The sequence below is a fragment of the Sinohyriopsis cumingii genome, chromosome 11 (assembly GCF_028554795.1).
Source record: "Sinohyriopsis cumingii isolate HCF-2022 chromosome 11, ASM2855479v2, whole genome shotgun sequence".
NCBI classification, from domain to species: domain Eukaryota; kingdom Metazoa; phylum Mollusca; class Bivalvia; order Unionida; family Unionidae; genus Sinohyriopsis; species Sinohyriopsis cumingii.
The window spans coordinates 23149450-23165481 of NC_142971.1; the positions used below are offsets into that span (position 1 = coordinate 23149450).

Sequence of the window (16032 nt, forward strand, 5' to 3'; positions counted from 1 at the left end):
TCGTCAGAGATTATTTGCATTGGAAGTATATACAACCTTTTATTACATTCACTGAATTCTTTGTGCCACAATTGAAACTACACTAATATAAATGTTATCAAAATGATACGAATAAGTCAAATCCCCTAGACGAGCGCATATTGAGAGTTTACTGACTGTCGCATGCTTGTCGCAAATGGGTACATTCTCCATAAAGTGGAGAATTACACAGGGAAAACAACGACAACAATATATTCTTGACGTGATCAAAATGTTTTTCACATAGGAAGGTGCACATTCTTTGTCCTTCGCAAAGGAACTTTTTTTCTTTGCGTTGTATGGAATTTTAATTTCTCCGACGGACATTGAAGGTATATTTGAATTTCATTGCATTGTTCTGAATTTTTCAATCTCTTATGAGGTATTCTTACGAAGTAAACAACGAGCATCCGGACCTCCGCCCCTCCCCCCCCCCCCGAAAAAAATTGATTACCTCCCCCACAGCATAAAACACAAAGAAAGGTTTTATTCAGCTGAACCACGTGTTATATATGCGCTACAGCCGCGCGCCGCTCACTATAGCAATCGTCGCCATGATGTCACGTGGTGTTTTTCTGGTCTGGTTGGCAGAAAGCTGCTTACTCGATATTTGACAGCTAACGGCGATGTTGTGGAAAGATATCTATCCTTCTGTAACTATCATTCATTTTGACTCCATACTTTGATGTAAAGTCTCTAAAACTGTTTCAGAAACTAACCACAACTTTTTTGCTAGTCTTCTGTTTTACTTCATTAGATCAAAGCTTTAATACTAAAGATGAAATGGATCCATCTGGATCTTAAAATAATCACGTGTATTTCGAACAAAAATGTGTATTTAATAGGAGATTTTAATTCCAGAACTCATAAAATTTATAATTATTTTATAAAAATTCCTTCTCAAACACGTTGATTTTGTAGACAATTAGGTTAATCTTTCCTTTCAATTATACCGCCAAAATTCTATGTGTGTGTGTGTGTGTGTATATATATATATATATATATATATATATATATATATATATATATATATATATATATATATATATATATATATATATATAATGGGGAAAATTATAAACTTTCCAAACGTGCTTTTGTCAGGGGAATGAACAGTTTACGCATAGAAGCGAACACTCAACACAAATCTAATAAAAAATAGTTCGAACTCCTTCATGTTAGAATAACTAATGGGAATTTATAACATGAGATATAAAATATAAAAATGGATTTTTGTGTCTATCACACAGAGAACGAAAATGTTTATATCTAATTGCAGGTTGTGAATAAATGACGGAAACTCGACGTGACGAGAAAAGCAACGCTATTCTCAAGATTTGCTAAATAAATTTTACCCCGGTAGAGTTATGTATGGATGTTCTAAAGGAAAGAAGTCAGGACAATTGTGTAGCGGGATAATAGACAATAATAATAATAATAATAATAATAATAATAAATTCATTATTTTTCATTCATTTTCCCCCTAACCTCGCTGATCGTAGAGGCGCCAAAGACGATTTTGATACAATTTCTTCCAAAATTTCAAAAGGGCATTGGCTTATCGTGAAAGGACGCCAAAGTAAAAGTCAGTTTGTCTATTTACACAAAGTGTGAATAATATCCAATAAACGTGCGCAAGAATAAAACGATGGTCAATTTTCAAGTGACTTGACGTTTGTGTGTGTATGGGTGAGGGTCCATACACCCTGGAACCACAAATAACTCACCGCGATCCTGCCATGTCTGATGTCAGGGTATATGTCTCGCATGCATACAGGAATATGGACATGACAATGAAAAGTATAAGCTTGATGTTGGACCTAAGCGTGATTTTGCTGTCCTTTCAAATAGGATTCATCCTATCAGCCTATCCAGTGCATTTGTTGTGTATATAGTCCTGAAAAACAACTTCCGGTTTTGAACCTTCACCAGAGGGTATATCACCTAGTTACTTGAAGCTTGCTATTTTGCTTAGCTTCTGTCCATTCACTCGTACTTCCATTTTTGATGGCACTCGGGTTGTTTGTCATTAGCCTTTTTAGCGCTGATCTCCATACCATACCTTTGTGGTGCTAGGTTGAGACGTTTCACTAAGGTTTCCAGTTCTTGTTCATCTCATGCTAAGCTATCGATTTCATCTACGAAGCGCAGGTTGGTGAATATTTTGCCTCCGACACTGATACTGCCTTTATGATCTTCGAATGCATCGGTAATGATTCTTTAAAGGTAGATATTGATGAGAGTGGGTGAGAGAAGGCACCCATGTCTGACTCCGACCGTGGTCCTGAATTAATCTTCTATGATGCTATTGACGATTACTGCCCTAGTCGCCTTGTCATACGGGTCTTCATTAGCGCTAATTAGTTTTGTGTTTATGTTGTATATCTGCATAGTTGCCCACTGGGCTGCATGCCGTACTCTGTCGAAAGAATTATTGAAGTAAATGAAGACGTGATAGAGTTTCTGTTCATGCTGCAGATACTTTTCATAGATGATTCTAAGATTGAAGATCTGTTCTACAGTGGTAGTCTTCGTCAGAAACCTGCCTTTCTGCAGCAATGATGTGTTCAGCTAAGGGTTCCATTCTGTTGACGATGATCTTAAGCATAACCTTACTTGGGTGACTGATGAGGTTAATTGTTCGGTAGTTCTGACACAACTGCAGATTCACTTTTTTAAGGAAGAGTGATGTTCTGAGACTGAATCCACTGGTGAGTCATTCTCCTGTTCGCCAGAGTTTGTTGCACACTATTGTCCTGCTTGAAGAAGTTCAGCTGGTATTTCGTCTACCGCCAGCTTACGTCATTCTTTCCAGTACCTTTACTGCAGCCTCTACTTCTTTCAAGAGGATTGGGTGGTCAACCTCTGAGGAAAGTTTAGTACAACGTGTCCTCCAGAAGTTTCCTGGCTGTAAAGCTCTGAATAGTGTTCCGTACATCTGTCAAGAATCTCTTCATTTTCTTTGAGACTCTTATCATCCTTGTCCTGGATCGTGGTTATCTCCCTTGTTTCTCATGTGTCGGGATTTTCTCCAAACGGTATGCGTTTTTACTTTTAGACTGCAACGGGAACTCCCGCTGAATTTTCAGTCATAGTAACCAGTCTCATTCCTTATATATGCGTTCTATGTGAGTCCACCACAGGTTGATCTACTCGCATACTAAGGGGGTTGCAGTCCTCCCCGGGTGACAGCCAGAAGGGAGTGGGGACCTTCGGGAGAGGTTAATACCGGTACAAGTTTTCAAACCAAATGAAAAATGTCCCAAGTAAAAGTTATTTAAAATTTGCTTATGTCATCAATGTATTGTTTAAAAATCTACTCTCAAACATAATATACTTTTGTGTGTTTACATTTTAAAATTAAGTATGCGTGTGCCAAAGGAAGGATTCACCTGGGTGCCAAATACTTTAGGTACGCCCCTGGGTTGATCCAAACTGTCGCAGCTCGAGAAACTCGACTAAGTGCCCATTGAACTTGTATTGGTTGGCGACATTGACGCAGATTTTGTTGCGAATGTGGCTTTTGTTATTATTCATTCGCTTTCTGAAATCAACAGTTTGGCCAACAATGAATGGCACAGATCTTGTTATGTCAGACGATAAATTACATCCTTGACTCCACTTCATAACCTCTGATTGATTGCGTAGCTAACTTGTTCTCGATCTTTTGAAAGATTCAATCGAGGGCGTTTTACATACATGCATACATACATACATACATACATACATACATACATACATGCATACAGCGAAAATTTTGATACACTATTCTTAAATCATTGCTACCAAACTACATAGATCATAATTTATGACTACTGAGTTTTATCTACCCGTCAGGCACTGATCTCGAGAGAATCGGAATATAGACCGTAATATCGTCCGAAACATTTGTACTATCTTTTATCTAAATTCCTTATGGGGGATCATTATGCCTTAATTTTATGGTACAAACTGAAGCGTTGGCATCATGTTTCATCGACCATTTTGAATTATGTTCGCTTACTTGTTATACACAGTTAACCGATCACCCGTGTTTATCATTGGGAAAATAGATCGAGTTAGAATTAAATACATGTAAATCAAATTGAGAACACGAAAAGTCTGTGCCAACGGGAAATCAGCGTCATTACACGCTGAATAAAATTCAATAATTGTAGAAAAAGAACCAATTATATTTAGCGCTTTACGACACGAGTATGCGACAAAATGATAGTGTGCATTATTATCGAATGATGTTAAGCAGGCCGGAAACATCACATAATGAAAAGCAATATTTTAAACGTATTATGCATATATTTATATACATATGTAATATGCATACATACACAGCACAATATGCATCCTTATAGATACATATATACACAGATATCCATAGACACACCGACATATGTAATGTCCATATACACATAGTACTTCATGCATATACACACAGTACATTATGCATACGTGTCACCTACACTTACACGTACATATATACACATAGGCATAGACTTTACACACATACACATATGCACATATATACGCATATATGCATGCATATATGTATACTGACACAAATACATATACCAACCCATGTACACACTTAAACATAAACAGTCACAATTTTTCGGAAATTTTTGGTATTTTCCATTTAATTTTCAGATATAAAAAAAAATCCAGTCATTCGCCATTTAAGAAAAGTGTCAATTGGTCTCCTACCAAGCTCTGGATGCATAAAATAACTGGTGTGATCTTTCTGAGATTTGTGATAAATCATAAGAATTCAAGTTCAACATTTTCAATAACCAGCGTATTTTCAAACCACCAAATTTCATAATTGTACGTCAAAACAGGTAAAATTGTGTACAATTTGTTTATTCGTCAGTAGAGACGAAGCACATTTTGAAAACTTGCTCAAATTTATGTATTTTTACAGCTGTAAAAGCTCCGATTTTGGGGGCAGAAAATAACACCTAGATAGTTAAGGTCCTCAAAAGTGAAATGGTGTTTCCACCTAGTTTTAATTCGAACTGAGTAGAACTACCCTCAAAAGAAAGAAAAAATATAAATCATATTTTTTTCTTTCTTACATTGACATGACGTTTCCAAATTTGATTGCACTCGAATCGACGGTTTTTGTTGCATTTCAGTGTCTGTAACTAGTGCATTCACATACAGTCATTCTCATGCAGAAAACATTCCAAGTCGTTCAGAAACAGTGAAAATACTATCGGCGAGAGAGTCCACATCCCCCAATCCGCTCCAAGACTTTGAGGGAAAAAAACACGAAAAAAATAAAAACAGAAAAAAATTACACACTGTTGTATAAGAAATATTTCACAAGATTTGATATTTTGATGTAAATTAAAAACAGTTCCAAAACAGTTGTCATTTACATTGGTTTGCAATAACCTTCTCCAAAGACATCCGCCCCTCCACCCCACGGCAAAACTGAAACAAAAGAATTGCTAAAGTCAATAAAGGAGCCGAAATGTTTAATTCCTTTTGTGTTTAAAGATTTCTCTGATAAGTCATGTAAGGAAAATACTTGACGTACTGTTGAATACACAGTACGAGATCAAGTTTGGGTTTCTGCTAATAGGTTACATTGGTTGATAAAACTTTTGTTCCTTGTTACATCTATTCACAATTTACTAAAGCAGGTACGGATATTAATCAGGTGGTAATCTTTGTGTTTAATGGAATCTCAGCTTCGCTATAAATAGGTCTTATGATAAATTTCAATCCATGATTCCGGGATAAAACCTAAAACAGGTAAGGAGTAATCGGGTGGTAATTTTCGGGTTTGATGAAATCTCATCTGCACTCTAAATAGGTCTGATGATAAATTCAAGCCATGATTCTGGATTAAAACCTATTACAAATATTACATTGAAAAAAAAAGAAATATGATTAGGCATTAGTAAATGTGATGTTTACTTAAAAATGTATTTAGCATGCTGTCATTAGACGCTATTTTCTAATTTTACAATGCTTTAATACATTGAATGACTACCTTCTCTTTTATCGTGAATTAATAATGTTCTCATTGTCGTCCTAGTCCATGTATACATTATATGGATTACACTGGACAACAAATTTTTACAAAAGTCATGTTACTGAAATAAAATTAGTCAATTCTTATCAATTTTTATGTGCTGAACACGAATATGACAGTCAAATTGCAAAATTGGCTCTAGTTTTTTTGTAATCTGCAAGAAATTAATGTTTACATAACGAAATGCATTCCAATAGTAAAAGGTCAACTGTAATAGCCTACCTATAAAAAATCAAGTCATTGACTACATCTTAGATTTCTTCGCCTGTCTCTTGTACAGCTGTTCGGGAGCATCTCTGAGGAGTGTCCAGCAGTAGTCAGCCAGCATTGTAGTGGACCATTTTCCCTGGTATCTTTGTTCCATTGTTGCGATATCTTGATGAAAACGTTCGCCGTGTTCATCACTAACAATACCACAGTTGCTAGGAAAGAAATCCAAATGGGAATGAAGGAAGTGAATCTTTAGAGACATATTGCAGCCAAGTTTCTTATACTTCATCAACATGTCTTCTACTAGTTCCTTATAGTTTTCTGCCCTAACATTTCCGAGGAAGTTTGTAGAAACTAGGCGAAAAGCATTCCATGCTTGTTTCGCGTCACCTTCCAGCAAGTTGTTGAACCGGTCATCTTTGAAAAGCTCTCGAATCTGAGGACCCACAAAAACTCCCTCTTTAATCTTTGCTTCGCTGAGTCGAGGGAATTTTTCATGCAGGTATCGGAATGCTGGCAAAGTCCGGTCAATGGCTTTCACGAAGTTCTTCATCAAACCTAGTTTGATGTGAAGGGGTGGTAGCAAGATTTTCTGAGCCTCAACCAGAGCTGGGTGTTGGATATTCTTCTCTCCAATGGCTACATTCTGCCTGTGAGTCCATTCCTTCCTCATGTAGTGCATTTCCCTTGCTCGGCTATCCCACTCGCATAAGAAACACATGTATTTTGTATATCCTTGCTGCAGTCCCATTAAAAGGGCAACTACCTTCAAATCACCACAGAGGTGCCAGCTGTACTTGTTATACTCAATGGAATTCAGTAGCTGCCTTAAGTTATCGTATGTCTCTTTCATGTGGACAGCATACGCTACTGGAATAGATGGAAGAATGTTTCCATTGTGCAAAAGCACAGCCTTGAGACTCAGTTTCGAAGAGTCCACAAATAGTCTCCATTCTTGTGGGTCATGAGTGATTTTTAAAGCATTCATGAGGTCCTCAATATCGGAACAGAATATCAGATTACTTTCCTTTCTGAAGAAAGGCTCCAATTGCTGGTGGCGCTTTCGATATGCAGTAATTGTGGACATCTTCTTCTAGAAGATTCCATTGTTGGAGTCTTGATCCTAGCAATTCTGCCTTGTTCTTTGATAAGTCCAAATCACGAATCAGGTCATTTAGTTCTTCCTGTGTTATTCTGTGTGGGGTTGATGATGCACCACAGTGAAAATCTGGATCACTGCATGCTGATGGACCAGGAGAAGAACAGGTCGACTCACCTTTGTCTTCGTCAGATGAATCAAGAGAATATTCTGCTGGAGGTTCTGGAATAGGAAGTCCCTCACCATGTGGAACTGGTCTCAATGCAGACGGAATGTTTGGGTAGACTATTCTCGACTTCTTTCGCTTCGTTATTCCGCCGGAAAGAGGAGGAACCAAGCAGAAGTAACAGTCATTTAGGTGGTTGCTTGGCTCTCTCCACACCATTGGGACTGCAAACGGCATTGATGACCTTTTGCAATTCAACCACTGTGAAAGCTGTGTTGTACATGTAGCACAGCATATATGCGGAGCCCAAGGCTTGTCTTGGTCACCAACCTTGCATCCGAAGTAAAGATGATATGCCTTCTTCACTTGAGAATTGATACTTTTCTTCTGGTTGGCAAATGTCACTTCCCCACAAATATAGCAAAAATTGTCCGCGGTATTAACACACTTTCGAGGCATTACTGTTCTTTATTGTACGTAAATAGATAAAATAATAAGTTTTATGTAACAGTAGCTTGAACTGTCTCGCACAACGTCTAAAATATTTTAAATGCTGAACCTATCTGATTGGGCTTTATATAGTACACTGCTTACGTCAGCTTCAGCAGCCGCCTGGCATTAGTATATTAGGCCTACACATGTATAGTACACTGCTGACGTCAACTTACTTCAGCAGCCGCATGGCATTAGTATTGCATTGCATCAGAAAATGATGCAATCAACTGTGGATGATGTGAGCATGATGGTATTATGCAATGTTACATCATTATTCCGGATGTTGCTGCAGTCCTACTGGAGAAATTTACACAGTGAAACATAGAAAATGAGGTATATGAATATCTTCAAAACGAGAGCCAATACAAATTTTTCACGGTTATATTCGTGTTCGGCACACCAAAATACTACAGATTAGGGCCTTTTCAAGTCAGTAATGATTTCACTGTTGACCAGTGTTATTGGAGTTGTCAGCTTCAGTGTTGCCAGTAATGGCCTTAAAACAGTCCTATAGCGTACCTTAAGTAATGCTTGGATTATCTTATACCTATTGTAATGTTTGAATTATTATTTCGCGTACCTAGTGCGATGCTTAAACTATCCTATAGCGTACCTAGTGTAATGCTTGAATTAACCTATAGCATACTTTATGTAATGCTTGGATTATTATGTACTTAGTGTAATTGCTTGAATTATTATATAGCGTACCTTATGTACTGCTTGGATTATCCTGTTACTAGTGTAAATGCTTGAATTATCTTGTACCTATTGTAATGATTGAATTATCCTATATCGTACCTAGTGCAATGTTTGAATTATCATATAGCGTACCTGTTGTGGTGCTTGAATAATCTTGTACCTACTGGAAATGCTTAGAATTAACCAGTAGCGTACCTGGTGTATTCCTTGCTTTATCCTGTACCTAGCGTAAATGCTTGAATTATCCTATAGCATACCTTACGTAATGCTTGGATTATTCTGTACTTAGTGTAAATGCTTGAATTATCTTATACCTATTGTAATGATTGAATTATTCTATAGTGTACCTTATGGAATGCTTGTATTATCCTGTTACTAGTGTAAAGGCTTGAATTATCTTGTACCTATTATAATGTTTGAATTATTCTATAGCGTACCTGTTGTAATACTTGTATTATCCTGTTACTAGTGTCCTATAGCGTACCTTATTTAATGTTTGGATTATCCTGTACCTAGTGTAAATGTTTGAATTATCTTGTACCTGTTGTTTCAAAGTGTAAATGTCTGAATTATCCTATAGCGTACCTAGTGCATTGCTTGAATTATCATATAGCGTACCTGCTGTATTGCTTGACATATCCTGTACCTAGTGTAAAAGTTTGAATAATCCTATAGCATACCTAGTGTAATGCTTGAATTATCCTATAGCGTACCTAATTTAATGCGTGACTTATCCCATAGCGTACCTAGTGTATTGCTTGAATTATCCTATAGCGTACCTATTGTAATGCTTAAATTATCGTGCTTATTTTTCAATATGAATTATCATTTTACAGAAATCTCCGCAGCTGTGCCTGTAGGCGGCGATTAAACTTTTTTTTGAGCGAAACTTCATGATTTGTTTATACTATTTTATGGATTTTATGTTTATTCATTTGTAAAGGAAGTAAAAAATTTTGGTTAACTGGTATTTTTCTCACGCATTGTGACAGTGTATCCGAAACAATGGCTTGTTTCCATTTTTAACTCCACCCACACAAGATAGAAAACCCTTATCATCTGAGACAAGAAACAATTTCCATATCGTTGAGAAATATTGATAGCTTCCATGCCTATATCAGTTTTATTTTCTTGTGCACTCTGCATGCTTCCATGTCAAGAGTTTACATTGTTGGTGTCGTGAATACCATCGTATTTTCCTTTTTTCCAACTTGTATTCTTTATCTATTATTATGCTTCAGATTTTATATGGTATGTACGAATTTCAGATTAGTTGTAAGAACGGAATGACCATCTGAGCAGAGTGAGTCAAGTTCCTTTATATTGAAATTGTCTGTATACATAATAGCTTCGACTTATAACAAGGAATTGACAATGACCACAATTTTACGAATAGTAAACCCTCCTATATCTTTATCATCTCCGCGTTAACAATTGATGGTAAAAAGTTTGCTTATTTATGGATTTCAAGTAACTTATTAAGCTCCCACCCCCATTATGGACTATTTTGTCTCACGACCCATTCTATTTCGCCTGGCATTAGTTTTATAATGCAGATGGGGCATGACAAAAGTCACGCACTGACTCATCATAATAAAACAGACGGAAGATAAAATCAGCTATTGTTAACATAAAGTATCAAAGGTTTGAATAAATTTTAAAAAGACAAAGATACTTAACCTCTGATGTGTCAAAAAACTAGTATGGCTTCTACATTTTAGCTGCTTTGAGTCAATCTTGCACATGCGAAAGATGCGTGCTTTGAGATTGTCTTCGTCGAACCAAATAACTCCATCTCGCTAAATTCACTTTAGCAGCTGTTTGTAAGCTCCGTACCTCCACCCCCATATGCAACTCAAGGAAAATCTATACCACCACAGAAGTACTGATTCATAAATCACACAAATATTCTTGAAGACTTCTTAATACTAGATATGATACAGAAACCTCATAACATATAACTTGTCTCCAACATTTATTACGTCATTTCCGCTAAATCTTGTACGGTCTTTCGTTTCTCTTATTGTTTTTCGTGTAGGACATTGCTGTCTTATGGATTTAAACAGTAAAAAGTGATGCAAATGCTAAATATATCAAAATCCAGATAACAATCATTTCCATACATTATGCAGAAGTTGAGTATCATTACGCTAAAAATGTAAATGTTAATCTTCCATATGACAACGTGTCAATGTTCTATAATTATGAGCTTACAGGTCATTTGATTTATTGTTATATTCATGTATGCATGTACCATCACACCTCCCCACCCCCGGGGTCTACATAAGAAAATTCAGAATGCCTATATATGAAGGTGGAACAATAGCTCAAATTTGAGATGTCTGACTTGTGAGGCTTTTGCGCAATCTTACTATGCATATTACTTATAACAAGCTGATATTTGAAGGTTTATCCATTTTTCCATCTTCATCCCTGTCATAAAGCAGATCAACATACACAATTTAAATACATAGATAAAATTCCTTTATGACGGTCTGTTTTGAATTAGATTTGGTGAAATTCTGCTGCGCAGTACTTGAGAAGGAAGGAGATATGCAGGTTTTTTTTTCAATCTCTATTTTTGTAGTGACGGCGACCAGGATGGATGGTAATTCACCATCATCTGTAAACATGTTTGGGGCCTTCATGCTAGCATCCTTTAGGTAATGTTCGGACAGCAATCCTTGAGAAAATGTGAGTTTAAAGTTTTCTATTTTTAACAACCGTTGCCATTTTGAATCGGCATCTTTGTACAAAGTTTTGACATTCATGCCAGAATTCTGCCAGTAATATCTGTTAAAAATCTGAAGAACGGTTTTAAAACAAAGTTACTTACGGATGTTCCATTTTCAGTGACTACCGCAACGTTGGACGGCAGGTCGGTGGTAGTTGAACAAAAATGAAAACGTTCGACGGCTGATCCTTAGCACTTGTGCAAAAATATAAACGTTGGACGGCAGATTTTGGTAGCATTTGTACAAAAATGTAAACGTTGAACGGCAGATCGGGATCATTTGTATAAAAATGAAAAGGTCTTAATGCAGGAGTGCTTTCTGTCAAATGTTATTAAATTCTGTTGATTGGGTTTAAGCTTACGTTGTGTAAAGCATTTTCTTTTTGCAACAGTGGTCATTTTGGGTGTTGGATCTGCACAATTTGTACATGGTTTGGAACTTCATGACAGGATACTACCTGTAAAGTTGGCTAAATTTTGTTGAGCGCTCTTAGCAGATAAGGTTACAAAGAAGTAATGATTAGTGACTCCTGCCATATGTGATGGCGGATCAGTGTTATTTGTACAAATGTGAAAGTACTTAAGACCTTGAACCCTTCTGTTCAATTTTGACAAACTATAACGAGTGGAGTTTTGTTGTAATTTATTATTTTATAGAAAAGGTGATTTAGTTTTTCTTTTCTTATTAATGGTGGCCATATTGAATGCCAGATCGACATTGTTGTAGAAACAGGAAGGGTCTTTATGCTAGGAAGCTTGATGTCAAGTTCCTTAACTGTTTTTTTTTTTTAATAATGATTTTCCAGAGATAGTAGCTCAAAGGTTTTTCAGTGTTTAATAACGACCAAACTGGATAGGAGATCAGCAAAATTTGTACACGTTTGAAAGTACCCATTGCCAGATTGCTTCCTTTGAAATTCTGTTGAGTGGTTTTGAAAAGTTGTTTAAATGTTGTTTTTCGTTTCAATTTTAGTAACATTGGCCATATATGGAAACAGATCTGTTCCATTATAACATAGAGATGTTTGGGAGGAAGCGGTTTAATTTTGTTTTTAAATATGAAACGGCGTTCGTATTAGTTCCAAAGCTGATCGGCATCATTTGTACTATACTTTGCTGAAATTGGACCAGTGCTTTTTGAGAAGATGAAATTTGTAAATTTTGACAGACGACGCACAACACATGCATGACAAAGAATCTTGCTAAAAGATCAAATGACCTTACGGCCCGGTAAGCTGAAACCGTAATGTTTAGTACTGACATGACGCATAGCAACGAATGGCTTGCATCAGGTACAAGCGCCGGGGAACGGATGCTGGGATATAAATATCCGATATATATATCAAGGGCACTTCGTAGGAACAATTATCGTTAAGACTACCGAACGTTTCCGATTCTTGAGCGATTACAAATTTGCAAAAGGTAATTATGAAGAAATAAGATAGTTTGCCCACGGAATGACAGTGTTAAATGACAAAATCAAAGCAATTCTTTCAATGAATCAGGATATTTGACTAACAACTGAATATTCTCCAGCATTAAAATGAGCTAAAATGTTCTGAAAGTCGATGTCTTCGTTACTTTAGCTGATATATACCTCAGCAACTTGCCACTCCTTATTAAGTCTGTGCATACAGTAAGCATCAAACGTATTCATATTGATCTATAATCACAGATGACAAACTCAGGTAAAATGTGAGCAGAATGTATATTGACCTATAATCATTAGTCACAAACTCAGGTAAAATGGAGAGACGTTTAAAAAACTGCTGAATGCAATAAAAATATAAAGGATAAGTATATAACATATATATATATATATATATATATATATATATATATATATATATATATATATATATATATATATATATATATATATATATATATATATATATAAGTATCTAACCAAGCATTGATTTGCATTGTATGGTGGAAAACAAATACACACACACACAAATAACAACACTATATCGTGGAGGTCTACGATACTTCAAATCAGTGGTGTTATATATATATATATATATATATATATATATATATATATATATATATATATATATATATATATATATATATATATATATATATATATGTATATATACACACACACATTTATAATCTCCCGTTCATATAAAAAATCTTAGAATAAGGTTGTTCTATCCCTTGTATCTCATCTGAATTCAAACAGTCATTTTAGCAATGTACAATCTGCATATCGCTATTGCCACAGTACTGAAACTACTCTTCTAAAAGTAGTTAATGACATTCTCTCTGCTTTGGATAGTGGAAAGATTACAGTCTTCACCCTCCTTGATTTGTCTGCAGCATTTGATACAATAGACCATGCTCAAACACAACATATGTTCTCTGTGCTACGTTTCACTGACGGACTCCAGTCCAACATACCTATCCGACCGAAGTCCAACATACCTATCCGACCGTACCCATGTGTACACACCAGCACGATACTTACGCTCCTCTTCTGACAATCGTATACTCATTATTCCCACTATGAAAACGAAGTCATATGGACACTGTTCTTTTGCATACCAGGGCCTAGCAACGTGGAATGAATTGCCTACTGAACTTAGACACAAAGACACAGTGATCCCATTCACGAGTGCTCTTAAAACTCATTTACTTCGACTGCAAGAACGTCTTAAAGACCTAATAATCTTTCCTACCTTAAATATTTTCAGCATGTTTTATTATGTTTTTTAATTTCATGGTGTTTGTTTTTGTAATCATATCATTATATATGTGTTTTATGTTATAGGTGTTGTCTAATGTTGTAAAGCGCTTAGAGCTTCTAAAGATTAGGCGCTATACGAAGTCCTCATTTATATTATTATTATTATTATTATTATTATTATTATTATTATTATTGTCATTATTATTATTATTATTATTATTATTATTATTATTATTATTATAACAAATAAGCTTCATATTATACACGATTCTTCAAGTAATTAGACTTGAAAATCGAGTACATACTGTATAAATTGCCGAGCGAAGCATATTGGATAATAGAGTTTAAGCTTCATGACTTTGATTCCTGTTAAAAACGAAGTTCAATTCCTTAAATTACAAACAGTTTAGATAATAACAATAAATCTCAAGAAATAAATAAGAGAAGTATATTTGAAGACTTGTTTACAAATGCTGTCAAAGTTCATGAATACATAGTTAGTTAACTTCAAGTGTTATGAACTAACAACTTACATAATGATTTATAACCAGTTTGATCTCTGTTGCACAGACTTTTGTCATTATATGCATACATGCACGCACGCACACACAAACGCACGTACGCACACACACATAAGTACATACATACATACATACATACGAGATGCAAATGTTACATGAAAATTTGATTTTTCTTAAAGCGTCATCTATCACGTAAATGACATTTAGCAGGCGTTGAAAAACTCCGAAATAAAAATACTAAAATAATTCGATATGTTGCTTGAAAGTCCACCAGAAAATGAAAGATGGCTATGTAATCTTGAACGCATGCGGTCAAATCGAGAGGAGATCCAAATTCTGATTGACAGTGATTTTCGCTGTCAACATGAATACTTCAATGCTTTCTGGACATGATATTAATGGGCAGATGAAAAGTATGTTCGGATACCCTGAAAATGAAGGAGCAAAAATGATGCTTTTGAATTTCTCGAAGTTGACAATAACATTGTTCAGCATGATATGATGGAGGAAATATCTTCGGCAACTTTTCATAGTTAGCTGTCGATGAAAGTACAGACATATCTGCTTACAAACAATTGATACTCTGCTTTAAATTCGTCAGGATATAAACTTCGTTTTGGCGGAATAGTACAGCTGCAAACATGCGATGCTGCTGCAATAGCTTCTGCAATCAAAGAGTTTTATAAAAAAAAAACACAAAACCAATCTTCCACACTTAGTTGAACAACACTGTGTAGCACACCGTGAAGATTTGCGAATTTCTTCTGGACCGAAAAAGATAAAGCTGGTAAGATATGTTGAGATTTTAATGAGAACTGTATACTCAGTATTCTGCCCCTCGTCAACAAAAAATGTAAATGTCACGAAATAGCGAATACTTCAGACTGTGAATTAGTGGGTTTCAGGCCACTTAATTAAGTGTGGTGGTTATCTAGGCATTTTACTCTTCAAGCAATTATTCGTAACTATGATCGTTTTGTGGAGTAATTTGAGCAAGACAAAGATACTGATCCAATTTGTGAATTGTTACAAGAAGCTGGAAGCCTCAATTACCGAATAATCTTACGTGTTTGAAAGATAGTTTGTCAGAACTGGCTTCGTTATGCATGCTGTTTCAGAACAGTGGCATTACACTTCTTGCAGCAATTCATTTTGCTCGTGCGAAATTTTGCAAAATTAGAGAGCGATACCTTGGTAATGTAGTGTCCAGGAGTGACAAAATGATGGCTCTTTCGGACACGAATGAGCAAGATGATACTGAAGTGGACACATATTAACCTTCATAAAAATCCTGTGTGACCATTTGGCAGACGGATTTCCAGAGAATGAAGTACAAGAGTGGTTAGTTTTTGACTGTG

At 35.8% G+C, this 16032-nt stretch overlaps 1 protein-coding gene across 2 annotated transcripts in view; it reads right to left on the reverse strand.

Annotated features, from left to right (window-relative positions):
- The window catches only part of LOC149787770 (uncharacterized), a 96705-nt gene that overhangs the window by 55122 nt on the left and 25551 nt on the right, over positions 1-16032 (reverse strand). The window lies entirely within an intron of this gene.